A 14,626-nucleotide genomic window follows, 5' to 3' on the forward strand; every position below is an offset into this window, starting at 1 on the left:
AATCCCATCATATTGTTTAATATTTAAGAAAGGTATTCGAAATACCTTTCCAATGTGCCTTGAAGCTTTAAAGTGAGTTTGACATTTAGATAACAGAAAAAATATGTTCAATTGATCAATTGATCTTTATTTCGCATCGTTCTGTAAACTGATGCTTCTCATTCTCGATGGTCCCTTCGATATTGACATCTGAAGATTCGATTGTATTTCGAGCAATTCCAGCTCAAATCAGGAATTTGTCTGATACTTCTGTACCCGACCCTCTTCGATTTCAATGAAACATTTAAACATGTTATCCTAGGCCTACATGAGCAATTTTTGTGTATATGGAGCCAATTGTACTCGAAAATAACATTTGAGAAGGGCGTAAGTTATTTAAAAATTATAGTATTTAGTTAGTTAAAAATTACTGTAACTCAAAGCCGTTATTCGTATAAAAAAGTGGTCAAAGACAAACTTGCAGGAAATTTGACGAGCTTTCTGAAAAAATACACTGAAAGAAAAATACACGCCACTTCCATTAGATTATTCAATTTTTAAGCATAGATGTCACGATTTTTTTTCGTTCACAATTCTTGAGGAAATAGCCTAAGATGTTACAAAAAGACTCACGAAAAAAGCAGGATGTTATGTCTTTCCCAAAAAAATACAAAAATCATTACCTAAAACTGTTTTTTTAAGTGGTCTAAACGTCGAAATATTCAAAAACCGACAGTGGGAATCGATTTCCCAGACAATTTTACATTAAAGTCTCCATATTGATCATTGTCCTATGTCCAATCCTCGTGAAGGTACAGCGATTTTAAAATAGGAGTTTATGCAACAAGTTGCAAAAAGAGGATTTTTATCCAACGAGGTTCACCGAGTTGGATAAATACGACGAGTGCTGAAAAAATCAAGTTTTGCAACGAGTTCCATACAACATTTTTTGCAATTCTGAAAAACACCCATTGAGTGAAATTTTAAGTCAAATTTTCATGTATTCTGTCAATAAATCGATTAAATAAAAAAAGTTGAAAAGTGTTACTTTTCAAAACAAGTGCTGAAAAGTTCAACTTTTCAGCACCCATTTCAGTGCTGAAAAGTAGAACTTTTCAGCATTTATTTTGAAAAGTGTTGCTATTCGATTCTGTTAGTTTTGGTACAGAAAAGTAGGCTTTTTCGTCGTTCAAGAATGACAGGAAAAGTAAGTAGTTTTACGACGGAATTGTAAAAATAAAAATATTGACAAAATAGGTTTTTTGTGGTTTTTGGCAATTTCTCTATGACGAACTTGATTTTTCAGTCTCAAAAATATTTTTTCCGGAAAGCTCGTCCAATTTTCCATAAGTTTGTTTTTGACAGCATTTCAATTGGATGTATGGGCTTACAGATGCAAGCTTAATTATAAAAAATGCTTATAACTGAAAATAGTATATTTTTTTCAGTGTGGTAGAAACCTGGACAGTGAATAAGCTTACGTAAATATTAAAACGAGTCAAATTAAAATGCTGTCAAAGACAAAAAATTAAAAAAATTCAAAAAGGTTCAATAAATTTCAAAAAGTTAATAATTTTAAAAATTTCATAAATTAAATAAAAAATTTCTTTATTTTTTGTTATTTCCTGTTTTTTTATTTTTGAAAAATATGCAGGAATTTAAATGTTTTGAGATTTTTAAAGTTGTAAAAACTTTTCTTTTTCTTAGAATATCTATCTATCTATATACAGCAATTCCATTTCAAAAGAGCCTAAACCAAAAAAAAAGTTCTCCGATCGGGCTCAATTTTTTTCTGGGGGCTCCTTGGCCAAAATAATTAGACCCGTATTTTTTTGTTTGGCCATTAGGGTGACCTACATCGTGCTAGGGTGGTTCGAAAAATGGCAATTTTCGTCATTTTTCGCAAAAACCTCTTTTTTCGAAAAATCATATCTCCGCGCCATTTCATCCGATTTTAGCTGTCTTAGACGCAAAAGAAAGATGATGAGTTTGGCTATTTGGGAAAAATAGTAAAAAGTTTCGAAAATCTAGCTTAACATTTGAAAAAGTCACATGAAAACTTAAAATGGCGTTTTGACCGTGTCTGGACCAAAGAGCCTATGTCTAAAAATATTTTTATCGGATTCCTCGGAAAATTTCACATAACATATCAAAAAATTGGCGATGTCGAAACGTACGAGTTGCGTCTTTCAATTACGAAAATTTTGATACCCAAACATTTATAGGTAATCGCTGAAATTTTAAAGTTATCGCAGTTTTAGTAAAAAAAGTTGATTTTTTGCCGATTTCGTCATTTTCCCGTTTTTGCGCGTGGCGCGTCGAAAAACTCAGTTTTTATTTTCAAAAAATCATATCTCCGAAACGTACGGTTCGACATCGCCAATTTTTTTATATGTTTTGTGAAATTTTCCGAGGAATCAGATAAAAATATTTTCAGACATAGGCTCTTTGGTCCAGACACGGTCAAAACGCCATTTTAAGTTTTCATGTGACCTTTTCAAATGTTAAGCTAGATTTTTGAAACTTCTTACTATTTTTCCCAAATAGCCAAACTAATCACCTTTCTTTTGCGTCTAGGACAGCTAAAATCGGATGAAATGGCGCGGAGATATGATTTTTTGAAAAAAGTGATTTTTGCGAAAATCGACGAAAATAGCCATTTTTCGGACCACCCTAACACGGCGTAGGTCACCCTAATGGCCAAACAAAAAAATACTGGTCTAATTATGTCGGCCAAGGATCCCCCAGAAAAATTTTGAGGCCGATCGGAGAACTTTTTTTCGAATCATGCTGTTTTCGTGGGGAATTGCTGTAGAAGTCTAAGGGACCATCCATAAACCACGTGGACACTTTAGAGTGGGGGGGGGGGGGTATGGCGATTGTCCACGCTCCATACAAAAAAGTTTTTTTTTGTATGGACAATTGTCCACGGAGGGGGGGGGGGGTTGAGATTTCCAAAAAAGTGTCCACGTGGTTTGTGGATGGTCCCTAATCAACTGAAAACAAACTAAAATGCATTTTTCTGCATTGATAATCATATTTAGCATGTTTGGGCTTGTTTAAAAATGTTTTGAATTATTATGAAATTCCAATGTGCAGCACCGCAAAATTTTTATTTTTCGCAAAAAAATATTTTTTTCTTGAATACTTAGAAATATTGGAAATGATGGCAAAACAACTGGACAGGTGTATAATGCATTTTAAAACACTTTTTTCATTAAAATGTTGAAACCATGGCTCGTAATTTCAATTTTTATACTTTTTTATTTTTGCCCCCCCCCCCCCTCGACTTTGGTCAGAGTCGAGGGACATAAAGTTCAAAAAATATTTGCAACGGCCTAAATAAAATAAAAAAAACCTTTATTTTCTGTTATTTCCTGTTTTTTTTTATTTTTGAAAAATATGCACGAATTTAAATGTTTTGAGATTTTTAAAGTCGTAAAATCTTTTCTTTTTCTTGGAATAATTAAAACATTTTATTGATCCTTGCACTGTAACTTGGATTTGACCCGCACTTTTCTCTCGCACTTTTGACAACAAAATTTCCAAAAACTAGGCAACCAGCAGTTGTTTATTTACATTTCCAGTCGCAGTTTCCACCAAACTGGACTTTCGCACTTTAAAATTGCGATTGACAGGTGAGCAACATCGGCTCGCTTTGATCTTTTTTAGAAAATTAAAATTTCCCAAGCCAGTTTGACAAGTCGCAATAGTGCGATCGATAGCAATAATTTAGTGCGAAGTCCAAGTTAGTGAGAATTGCGCAATAAAATTTCTGATTTTTTTTAATTTTTTTTTTAAATTTTTGAATACTTGAATTTTTTAAACACATTTCGAGATTTTCTCGATCGTCAGTCGTAATTTATCGATGATAGGTCGAGAAATTTCGATCGAACGATCTCAATCTACTATCGACAAATTACGACTTACCATCAACAAATTACGATCGTAATATTACGATCGAGAAATCTCGATCGTGAGCCGTATATATGTAAATTGCTTCTACAAACAACACGATGAAACCCATTTTTTGAATTTTGATTGAAGCATATTGAGTCAAGAAAAGGTCCTATCAAATATTTTGTTATATATGTTTATAGGATCTTTCAAAAAATCTAGATTTGTTGGTTGATATTATATTATTTAAATGAACTCCTTAGCCAATTGCCTATAAAATGCAACCGGTAGAAAGTCTTTTGGTATAAAAGTTGCAAAGTTATGAGAAAAAAAAACTTTTTTTAGAAAAACGTGTAAAATGCGGGCAGTTTAAAAAATGAAGGAAAGATCCAAACAGCACCAAACATGGAATTTTCGTTAATTGGGTACTAAAGCCCTATGTCAATTTTTATGTACAACGGTAAAAAACACGATCAAAAACCATTTCTGATTACTTTTTTTCCTTTTAATGCTAAAAAAATAATGACAAGACAACATTTTTTCGATGGATCAACTATGGTCCCCTTGGAACGAGCTGTCAAGTAGGAGCTTTTCTGTCAAGAAGGACCGCGAGGTTAATTTTTCAAAATTGATTTAAAAATCCATTTTAAACTCTTTGTGGTCGTTCAAAGGGTCATTGTACTCAGAAAAATAAGCTTTATCGCTGTAAACCAGAATATCAGCAATCTAAGGTTCATTTTAGGACCAAATTCGAGAGATAAACATTCCCCCCACGTTTAGTCCAAATCTGAGAAGGTGTACTCAGATGACATGGAATGGCCCATTAACCCTCTAACGCCCATGGTTACTCCAGAGCACCACTTATTTTTTACTTCAAAATTAAATTTCTCTGCAACCATGAATTTTTTTCAACCTTGTTCGACCTGCGTTAGTTTATATAGAATGTTAGCTAATAACCATTAAAATTTCATCCAATTTGGTCGATCCAGTTACAAGTATTGGTGAAAAACGTAAAAAATCTTGATTTTGCTCTGGGCGGGAAGGAGTTAATTAAAAAAATGAAGTTTTTCAGGAAGCAGTTTTTCTTGATTTTGCTCGGTTTGTTGTAGAACGGACATTTAAATTTGAGTGCCGAAAAACATTAAAATTACTCGCATTCTCCTAAAACTTGTTGAAATCTGATTTTCATTATTGCATTTGAAAGGACTTTTCAAAAATTTGCCATCTGGAAATTCTCAGGTTGAGATCATATTTTTGTTTTAACGAAATTAAAATTATCTGTTCATAAAATTGACATCAATTCCAAACATTGTTCACAACTCTAGCACGTACTGCCGGTCGTTTCTGAGAATTGCACAGCTAATCTTTGCCTAGTTGCGAACCTCTTCCCTCCGCTCTGGTGTACCAATTATGATGACGACGATGATCATGTTCGACGTGAACGTGGCTTCTCCTCTTTGAGCGCAGCACCAGCAGAGGAAGTAAACAAGCCACGCGATCGCGAGACCGCCAATCAATGGGAAAGAAACGGAACGTGATTCACTTTCAAGATCACCTGGCGGGGCTTGTTTCGCAAGTGACTCGGGGGAACGAGCGCGGTTCTCTGTTTTTGCTGACGATCGGAAATGAGATTCTTGTGGAGCTCAGTGTGACAGCTTCAACGAGTTGCGGAGATTGTTGGTTCCGTCAAAAGGATTGGCTTAGTCAAATAAGGCAAAACTTGGCAAAGCAATTAGAAGAGGGAGCGTGATTCGGCGCTTTTGAAATTTTTGAATATGGCCATGAACTCGCGAGTCGGTAAACTAGTCCTAAATTGAGATCGATCGAAACGTTTCAATCTGCAAATTAACGAGCAAAAAACATATTGACTTGTACTACTCATGATTGATTGAGAGAGGTACAAGTGAAAAAAAAAACATCCAAATTCGTTTCCCATTTTAAAGTGCATTCAACTTCGTTGGTGGTCCGCAATGGCAGTTTGACTAACAGAGGGCATCTACATTCGTGGGATGGGGTGGAATCGGAACCAGAAATTGGTTGAAGCTTACTATAAATAGTGACAAAAATTTAGTTAAATTTTCAAAAAGTCATTTGGCATATTTCCGTTCAACTGGATTTTACAATTAAGTTTTAATATGGTAGAAGGTGTCCTTCACTTTTGGGGCAATGACTGTCAATGATAGTTCTGAATTCAGGGTCAAGAAATAGTAAATTGAAATGAAAAAATAATAACGATATGTAAAATGCTCCTGCAAACAACACAAAGAAAACCATTTTTAGATTGATACATTCTGAATCAAGATTTGAATGATTTTCTAAAACAAAAATGGCCGCCAAATGGTCGATCGAGAATGATGCCTTTCAGAGCCTTTATTGGTGATTTTGGTGATAAACAAGCTAATTTTGCTAAGTGCAATGAAACTTTGAAAGACTACAATAAAAGTCTCTTCTTTGGAGCTATCGTAAAATGTTGTCTCGTCAAAGTCGAAGACTTTTTGCTTTACAACCAGGTAAAACGATCAATAATATTTTTGGTTGTTTTTTCATGGTTTATAGATATTAATAGGGCTTTTAGGACCCAACCAAAAGCTTGTATTAGATGCTATAAAAAGAAGTTCAAATTCTTCGCATAAAAATGACAAAAATTCTTAAACACAATGGAAAACATTATTGGAAACATTTAACAGGTCGGAATTAAATATGTTTGGGCTTTTTCAAATGTTAGGGCTGATCTGATTTTTTTTTTAAATATGTTTATTCAAGAGATTCAAAAATTTCATGATGCTTCAATTTTTTAACATTGAAAATTGGAACAATATTTGCTTAGTAATTTTCACTTAAAAATTCTACCCTACTTTGGTGAAGAAAACCTCGTATTTTTCTTGTGTTTTTATTTCGGAGACCATGTCGGAGGCAGCGCTTCCACGTCAATCAGGAAATATCAAAATCAATTTTTTTCTGTTTGGTGATTAGGGTGATACTATCCAAAAAAGAGTGGATTTTCGCAAAAATACACTTTCCATATCAGTGGCAGTGCGTGGCCGAATGGTTACGCTGTCCGCTTTGTAAGCGGATGATTCTGGGTTCGATTCCCATCTGCTCCAACCTTCCATCGGCTGAGGAAGTAAAATGTCGGTCCCGGCCTTGGTTGTTGTTAGGCCGTTAAGTCATTCCAGGTGTAGGAGTCGTCTCCATGCCATAAGTACAAACAACACACCAAACCAAGCCTACTCCGGTGGAATCGCTGGCGGCGGTTGGACTCGCAATCCAAAGGTCGTCAGTTCAAACACTGGGGTGGAAGGTTCCTTGGAGTAGAAAGAGGTTTGGGTGCTCTCCCCATTCAAGCCTTCGGACTCCTAGGCAATGCTTGAAAAGGGATCTATCACTGAACGGGACTGCTCGATATTCTATAGAACTTTCTGTCAGCGATCATTTCCCAAAACGATATTTGATCGCTGACACACAACGCCTATCATGACCATCATTGCTTGGCGACGGTCGATGAACGTAAACACGAAGACAAAACGAACGAAAAATAAGCACCACTCAAGCAGCCGCCCGAACGAGACAACGTGCTCTTTCTCTTTCTCTCGTTTTTGTCTCCCTCTTCCTTATGTATGCTGCGTGGTGACAGAAATCATATGATTGCTATCATTGGAGAGATGATCGGAATCTCGGTAGAATGTCAAACGACCGCTCTCTATAGGCCCCCAAAACCAAAGCTAAAAACTCGATTCGCCACCTACATTCGAGTAGGAGAACTTTGGTGCAAGGTTACGTTTACGTTTTTGCGCGATAAGTGCAAAGGGGAGTGAAAACTATTTGAAGGTTTTTTAAAAGAAAATTGATCTTTGGAATAAAATAAAGTTAACAGGAGGTAAGAAATAAAAAGTTCTATCGACTGACTTTTTGATTTTTTTGCTAAGTTGCCTTTTTCATTGAAAATTCTGAGATCCGGATTGAAAACGCGATAATGAGGTTAGATTGCTAATTTTGAAAATCATTCCAATTATCATTTTTCAAGCAGAGCTTTGCTTTTATGGTTAGAAGTGACTTTAAAAAATATTTGTCCACATGAATAATCTACATTCTCAATTGATTAGTTAGGTTTTGGTTGATTAAAACATACGCTTTTTTTGAATCAGATAATAAACAGGTTAAATCGGCCATCACAAAAATATTTTCGTTTATATCAATTAAGCTATTTATTTCTTACCTGAAAATTGTATAATTTGCTATTAATGTCGATTTGATGAAATAAAACAATTTCAAATTTCAAACCAATTTACTCGCTGTAAGATATAAAGAAAACATCACCCCAAGTTTCAGCGCCCTCTAGTGGGGGGTAATTTTGACGTTTGATTGCCTATGCGATTTTTCTCCTGGAGAAAAGTCAATGATTGTGTGAGTGACTTTGCGTAGCACTCATTCCTTTGTGTGTGAAACGAACGAAAGTAGAATGTAAAAATCAGGTTGTCGTGGTGAAGACGATTGGAGTGTTCTGTCAGCTATCACAAACAAAGTCGAAATTTCACAAGCCCTGCTCCTAGGTTCGAGCAGAAACTTGTAATAGAGACCACAAAAGACCCGGGGGTCGTTAATGTGGATGGTTTGATTTTTTTGACACTTTCCATATCATATTTCTAGAACGGCTGAACCAATTTGATAGCGCCACAATTCAAAAGAAAGTTTATTAGTTGGGCTTTTCAGGAAAATTTGTTGAGGCCCTAAAAAAACTAGCTGAATATAGAAAAAGGCCCTATGAAAAATCAACATTTTTGGCTAAAACATCACATTTTTCCAGAAAAGCTCATCCAATAACCTTTCTTTTGAATTGTGGCGCTATCAAATTGGTTTAGTCGTTCTGGAAATATGATTTATTGAAAAAAAAGTGGTTTAGCGAATATCGACGTGAAAGGTCTTTTTTTAGACCACTCTTATTTCGGAGAGGATCACCCTAATCGCCAAACAAAAAAATAAAGGTTTTATTATTTTGATCAAAGAACTCCCATGCTAAATTTGAGACAAACCAGAGCACTTTTGATTTGGATACTTCCGCTCGACGTGGAATCGCTGATTGAAAATTTTCTAATAATTTCTTTAAAAAAAGCTTGGTTTTTAGGCAAAAAAGAAAAGGTTTAAAACAAAATTAGTGGATTTAACTGGAAATGGTGCACGATATCCAAATTTATGCAAAGTTATTTTGATTGCAAATTTATTTAAAATAATATATTCGACTTCTTTTTGTCAAGTTTTTTTCAAAAATCACGATTATTTTTTGAAAAATTAGCAGCACTGCCAAATCAATTTGAGCAACTTGTGCAAAAATGGCATTCTGGGAAATGAGATTTTTAAAAAATGTTTTTTTTTTGCAATCTATTTTCTGTGTGAAAAGTAGAATTTTAAAAAAATAAATGTATGATCCCCATACCCGCAATTAACTTGGTCCTGAAATATGAGCGCATGGTGAACAAATCAATCATTTATTGGGAGCGTTCTTTTATAACGTAACGCAATAGGGGGGGAGGGGGGGTCGGAGGCCGTGTTACGCTCCATACAAAATTTTTAAAATTTGTATGGAAATTTTGTTACTAGGGGGGGGGGGAAGGGGGTCTAAAAATCAGATGTTTTGCGTTACGTAATAAAAGAACGCTCCCAATTAACTCCGTAATTTATATGCCCACGTGCATAACTTTTTTTTATTTAAGCAGATTTCAATGCTACAAACAGTGGATGTAGATAAACTTCGCATAGACGCCCTTGTTCCCTTGACGTCACTGAGGGTATGGAGTGACGATAAATGAATAAGCATTAAAAAGTGGGATTAAAAAATAAGTAGTTTTGTTAAGTGTAACATTTTTTTCTGAAAAGTACTAAGCAATACCTATATCTGTGATTTCAAGTGACCTAATCGATCTGAAAATACGTTCTCAAGATCTGAAGTTTTTTTTCTGTTTTTATCATTTTTGGATGTTTTTGAAACCATCATGAACCAGAGGTATAATATTCAGAACACCCAAAAAGCAATAATTTGATTTTTGAATACAGTTAAACCTCGCATAGTGCGCAGGCGTTACGCTTTGTATCTCTTCGATTACTCTGGAATGACATAACATATTTGCATTCTTATTTAAGCAAATCGTAGGTTGCAACAAGACCAACAAATTGCTTGAACAAGATTACAAAAATGATATGTCGTGTTTGGGAAATATACGAAATACAAAGCTTAACGCCTGCGCACTATGCGAGGTTTAACTGTATTTTAATTATTTTTTTATTATTTTGTGTATGAACAGCTGTCAAATATTATAGACGAACCAATAAATCAAAATTACTTCTTTGGTTATAGAAAACACACAATATTTCATCCAATCAAAAAATACAAAAAAAAAATTTCCAAAGAAATGATTTTGGTTTTTAAATCAACCAAAACCTGCTAAAAATGATACTAAACGAAGGGGAATGCATTTTAAATTGATCTCAGCTGATTGCACTTAAATTTTCATTGAAATTTTGAAGTTTTTTGAAATTTTTTTCTGCCCCCTTATTTTTCGGGCCAAATTTGAAGGGGGAAAGTTAAAGTTTGTGCCAAATGTGGTACACCCCTTTTGAGAGGCACATTTTATGGTATTTGTTACTTGATTTAATTTTAAAACCCCCTTTGGAGATGTAATCGAACGTTTAAAGTGCTGATGAGCCATCAAACGGATCCCGATGCCAAAATGCCTTATTATTTAAAAAATGGTTTTAAAGGATGTCATCATTCTGATAAAATCAACGTAAAAAAATGTTCACTTATTTTCACCATGATTTATTTTCACTGTGTTTTTGTTTTTGTTGTATTATGGAGACTTCTACTTGCTTTGCAGTGGGTTATGCAATCAAACGATCAAAGTTGTTTCTGAATGACTGATTTTGCTGTTCTTCTTGTTTTGTTTTCCTCTTCTGGTAACCGTTTGACTGGGATACAATGCACGAATAAAATAATGTCTACGATAACTTTGCCGAAAAAGAAACTAGAACCAAAACCGCAACACTTTCTTCGAGGACGTCTTTTTCTCGTGACCCCAAATTGCTTCTCACACGTGATGATTTTTTGTTACCTTGAAACCACGTGTGCCTGGTTTCCCACGCTGTTTGATTAAATGTAGTTTTTTTTGTTGGGGTTTAATAATTAATTATTTTTTACGAGTAACCATATCATATCTACCGATGCAAATTTGTAATGTGAAGTTTTTTTTTTAATTATTTTTTTTTCTGTTTTGCTTTAATGTTGTGTATTTCGCTGAATATAAATACAACACATTACTATTGAAATACCAAACAATACGAACGAACGCCTATGAACTAACAAGTTAGATAACCCCCGGGGGAAAAAGAACAGGTGGATGCGCGATTTTGATGAGTTTTGTGGGGGGTGATGAAAATGGCCCTTCTACCAATGCAATGGGTGAGTAGTGTTAAAAATGTCTATCGAGAAAAAGTGTGGAAAGCTAATCAAAGTTCCACCAGCCAGGTACCAGGGTTAAATTAGGGGCAGGTGACGTGGCAACTAATAATCGAACCAATGTAGAGTATAAAAGGTGAGTACAAAAGCGGTTTCGCGCCGTGAAAATGAGCTATGATGGGGCATAACGAAAAATCTCTAACAAATCCATACTCATTCAGTGGTGGTGAAAAAACGGAAAAGAGTTTCCCAGAACTAAGTCACTCACTATTACAAACACCGAATTGTTATGTGTACCAGAAAGAAAGTAAAAAGCTAAGTTTTGCGTTTCCATCGCTCAATAGCCATACAATTTTGAGGGAAATATGTGAAAATTCCTTTTAAACGATCGCTTCTGTCAATAGAAAATGGGTACGTGGAAGGTTAAGTGGATTTGAAAGGGGTAGGGAAAGGAAATTTATTGGGTGGAAATAGCTGAAAACTTAAGTACGACAGAGGTAGAGTAGTTTTTTTTTGCTGTTGTAATGAGTCAGGTTTTTATTTGCTTATCCGGAGTAGTTCTGCGCTAAAAAAGCTTCCCCAGGCAGGGGATGAAAAGTCCAACAGCCCATCGATCGGTTAACATTGGTTTTAAATACAGTAGTTGTTCGGTAACTGGGCTGAGAACGTAGCCCAGTCATCGAATGCTGTTCGCTAACTGGGCTGAACGAAAAATAACGAGGGGACTACCGATGCATAATATTTATTAGATGAAATATAAAAATAAAAGTTACTCAAATTTGTTTACAATGATTACTTTTCATATTTCTTTAATTTTGACTTGAAATTACATAAAAGTTTGAAAAAAGTTTTTTTATTTGTTGACCATGATTTTTGCATCCATTAACCCCTCGGTTATTTCGGTTTGTTTTGGTTTTTTGACGTTTGTTTGCTTTTTAACTGGGCTACGGCCCAGTTATCGAGCGCCCAGTTAAAAAACAGCCCAGTTAAACAACGCCCAGTTACAGAACAACTACTGTATATGTATATGAGATATGTGAGTATGCCTATTGTTCATATAATGAAAATAAACGTAACATACAAGTAAGTTCATCCTTATAAATATATATGCATTAAATATAAGTAAGAAAAACCATCTCCGCCACATTGAAAAAAAAAGTTTGATAAAATTTATACCGGGCTGTGAAATTTCAAAATTTCGCCTGTTGGACCCCCGTGCGCGCACCCCTCTGAATACCGATGGTCGCGAGGGGTCCAACAAGGGACTTCTCACTCAACAAATTTGCTGTGACACATGCGTTTCCAAAGGGGGGAGAATCTTTCGAACGGTCCCGAAAGAATCTCCCCACCCACGATGTGTCGCCTGCCGGGGGGTCTAAACTCTTTCAGAAAGACTCGCTTTTGAAGATATTTAGCAGGGTTGACAACCCCCGCCGAAAGACCCTCAAACGTCAGCAGCCCCCGTCGGCAAGGGATAAGCTAATATCCAACAACAAATTTGTGACAACGAGATCCCCCTTCGCGGAGGTCCCTGTCTATCACCTGCCTGAGGATTTTTAAAACACGTGAAATAAGATTTGTATTGTTTTTTTTGTGGGTCATTCATGATCTCGAAGGGTCCACCACCGCCCCTTGTGTGACCTCCCCAAACAGAACCTTGCCAATGCAAGAAATTTCCAATCCGAAATGCCACCAAGAAGCGTGTGGACCCCTCATCTACCAGTAAAAAAAGAAAGGGGCAGTACAGTTTAAAAAATAATAAAGGTAAGAAAAAATAAAGAAATAAAATGTGAGGTACTTATCGATTGACCGGCCCCTCGATTTTTTGTTTTGTTTTGGTCTGAGTTCGAGGAGGTAAGATTGCGAAAGGGCTTACGAACGGACGGCCGGACGCACGCACTCGTCCGACGGCGATCTTGAAGAAGGAAGAAGAAAACAAAAAAGCAAAAGAAACCAGTTGAAGTGTGAAGACAGCTTGTCGATGGCTGGAACGAGGCGGGGGGTGGTAATGGGGTTTGTACAAGAGGGGGTGGTGTTGTTGTTTGTGGTGTGGAGACGCACGGTGAGATTTAATGGGCTTTGGTTGCAGCTGTCACTATTATTTTGGTGATTGCACTGACTTGGTGTGTCGAAACTGCTTTAAATTAGATTGAAGTTTAATTAAGCTTGAAAAAGGTATCAAATTTACTTTTCTAGATTCATGAAGGAGGTATTCCACTGCGGGACTTGTCAAACTTGTTAGAAGACAGTTTTCACCGTTTTCGAGTGTTTGTTTCCCTTTTCCTTTACGGAAAAAAATCTTTAATTTGAGAGATTGAAAGTTTTTGCTAAACTTTCTTTCCAAACATGGAGGAAAATGTCAAATTGTGTATTGAAATGTTTGTAAACAAAGGATACTAAAGTGGAATACCACCTTGATCAATACAAAATTGGCCCTATGTTTATCTTCATATAGCATTGCACTTATCAACAAGTAATAGATTTTGGCGATTATCTAGAAGGCCTTGAGAATTTGCACGCATGACAGCGCCAGTGCAAAACGTAAACAGTACTTGTGTACGTGTGTCCGTGAAAAAAATAAACAATTTTTCGTTACCACAGACAACTAGATAGACAACGTTTAATTTGAGCGAAAGATTCTAATTTTTCTCGAAATTTTTAATATTAAGAACAATAGAAAATAATAAATCTCGGTATAGTTTTCGAAATGATGCAAGAGCCAATGCAGAAGTATTATTATGTTTTCGAGAAAACAATAGAGTTGGAGGTGGATCTTGCGTCCTTTTGAAAACGACCGCGAGATTTTATTGTTGGTTTATGTTAAGAGCTTTTGATTCAGATTGAAAACTGTTCAAAAAAGATTTTTAATAAACTGTAAGTTTTGTGACGATAAATAGCAAAGGTGATGAAAATAGGTCGCTCAACTCAACCAATTGAAAGTTCTCAAAAGCACATCAAATCGGACTTTTCTTGCATACATCTAACCAACACAGTGCAAAACACCCATTTTCATAACGACAACTGTAACCAAAATGACTTTACTTGTCTCGGACAATGAAACATTACTTACAGTACAATAATGATCATACAAGAAAATTAAAGTAATGGACAGGTGTGTACTTACGCGTTGAAAAAGAACAGATGTGTATGTGTAAAATGAAAATTAACAAAATAATAACAGTTAACTACAAAACAAAACGAAGAAACTAAAAAGTGAGTGGTGGATGTACGGGGAATTGGGGCAACGAACTAATGGATGCTGATAAGAATAAATTCCAGGCAAATTAAACCTAACAAAAATAT

Source organism: Culex quinquefasciatus, chromosome 2 (genome assembly GCF_015732765.1).
Source record: "Culex quinquefasciatus strain JHB chromosome 2, VPISU_Cqui_1.0_pri_paternal, whole genome shotgun sequence".
NCBI classification, from domain to species: Eukaryota; Metazoa; Arthropoda; class Insecta; order Diptera; family Culicidae; genus Culex; species Culex quinquefasciatus.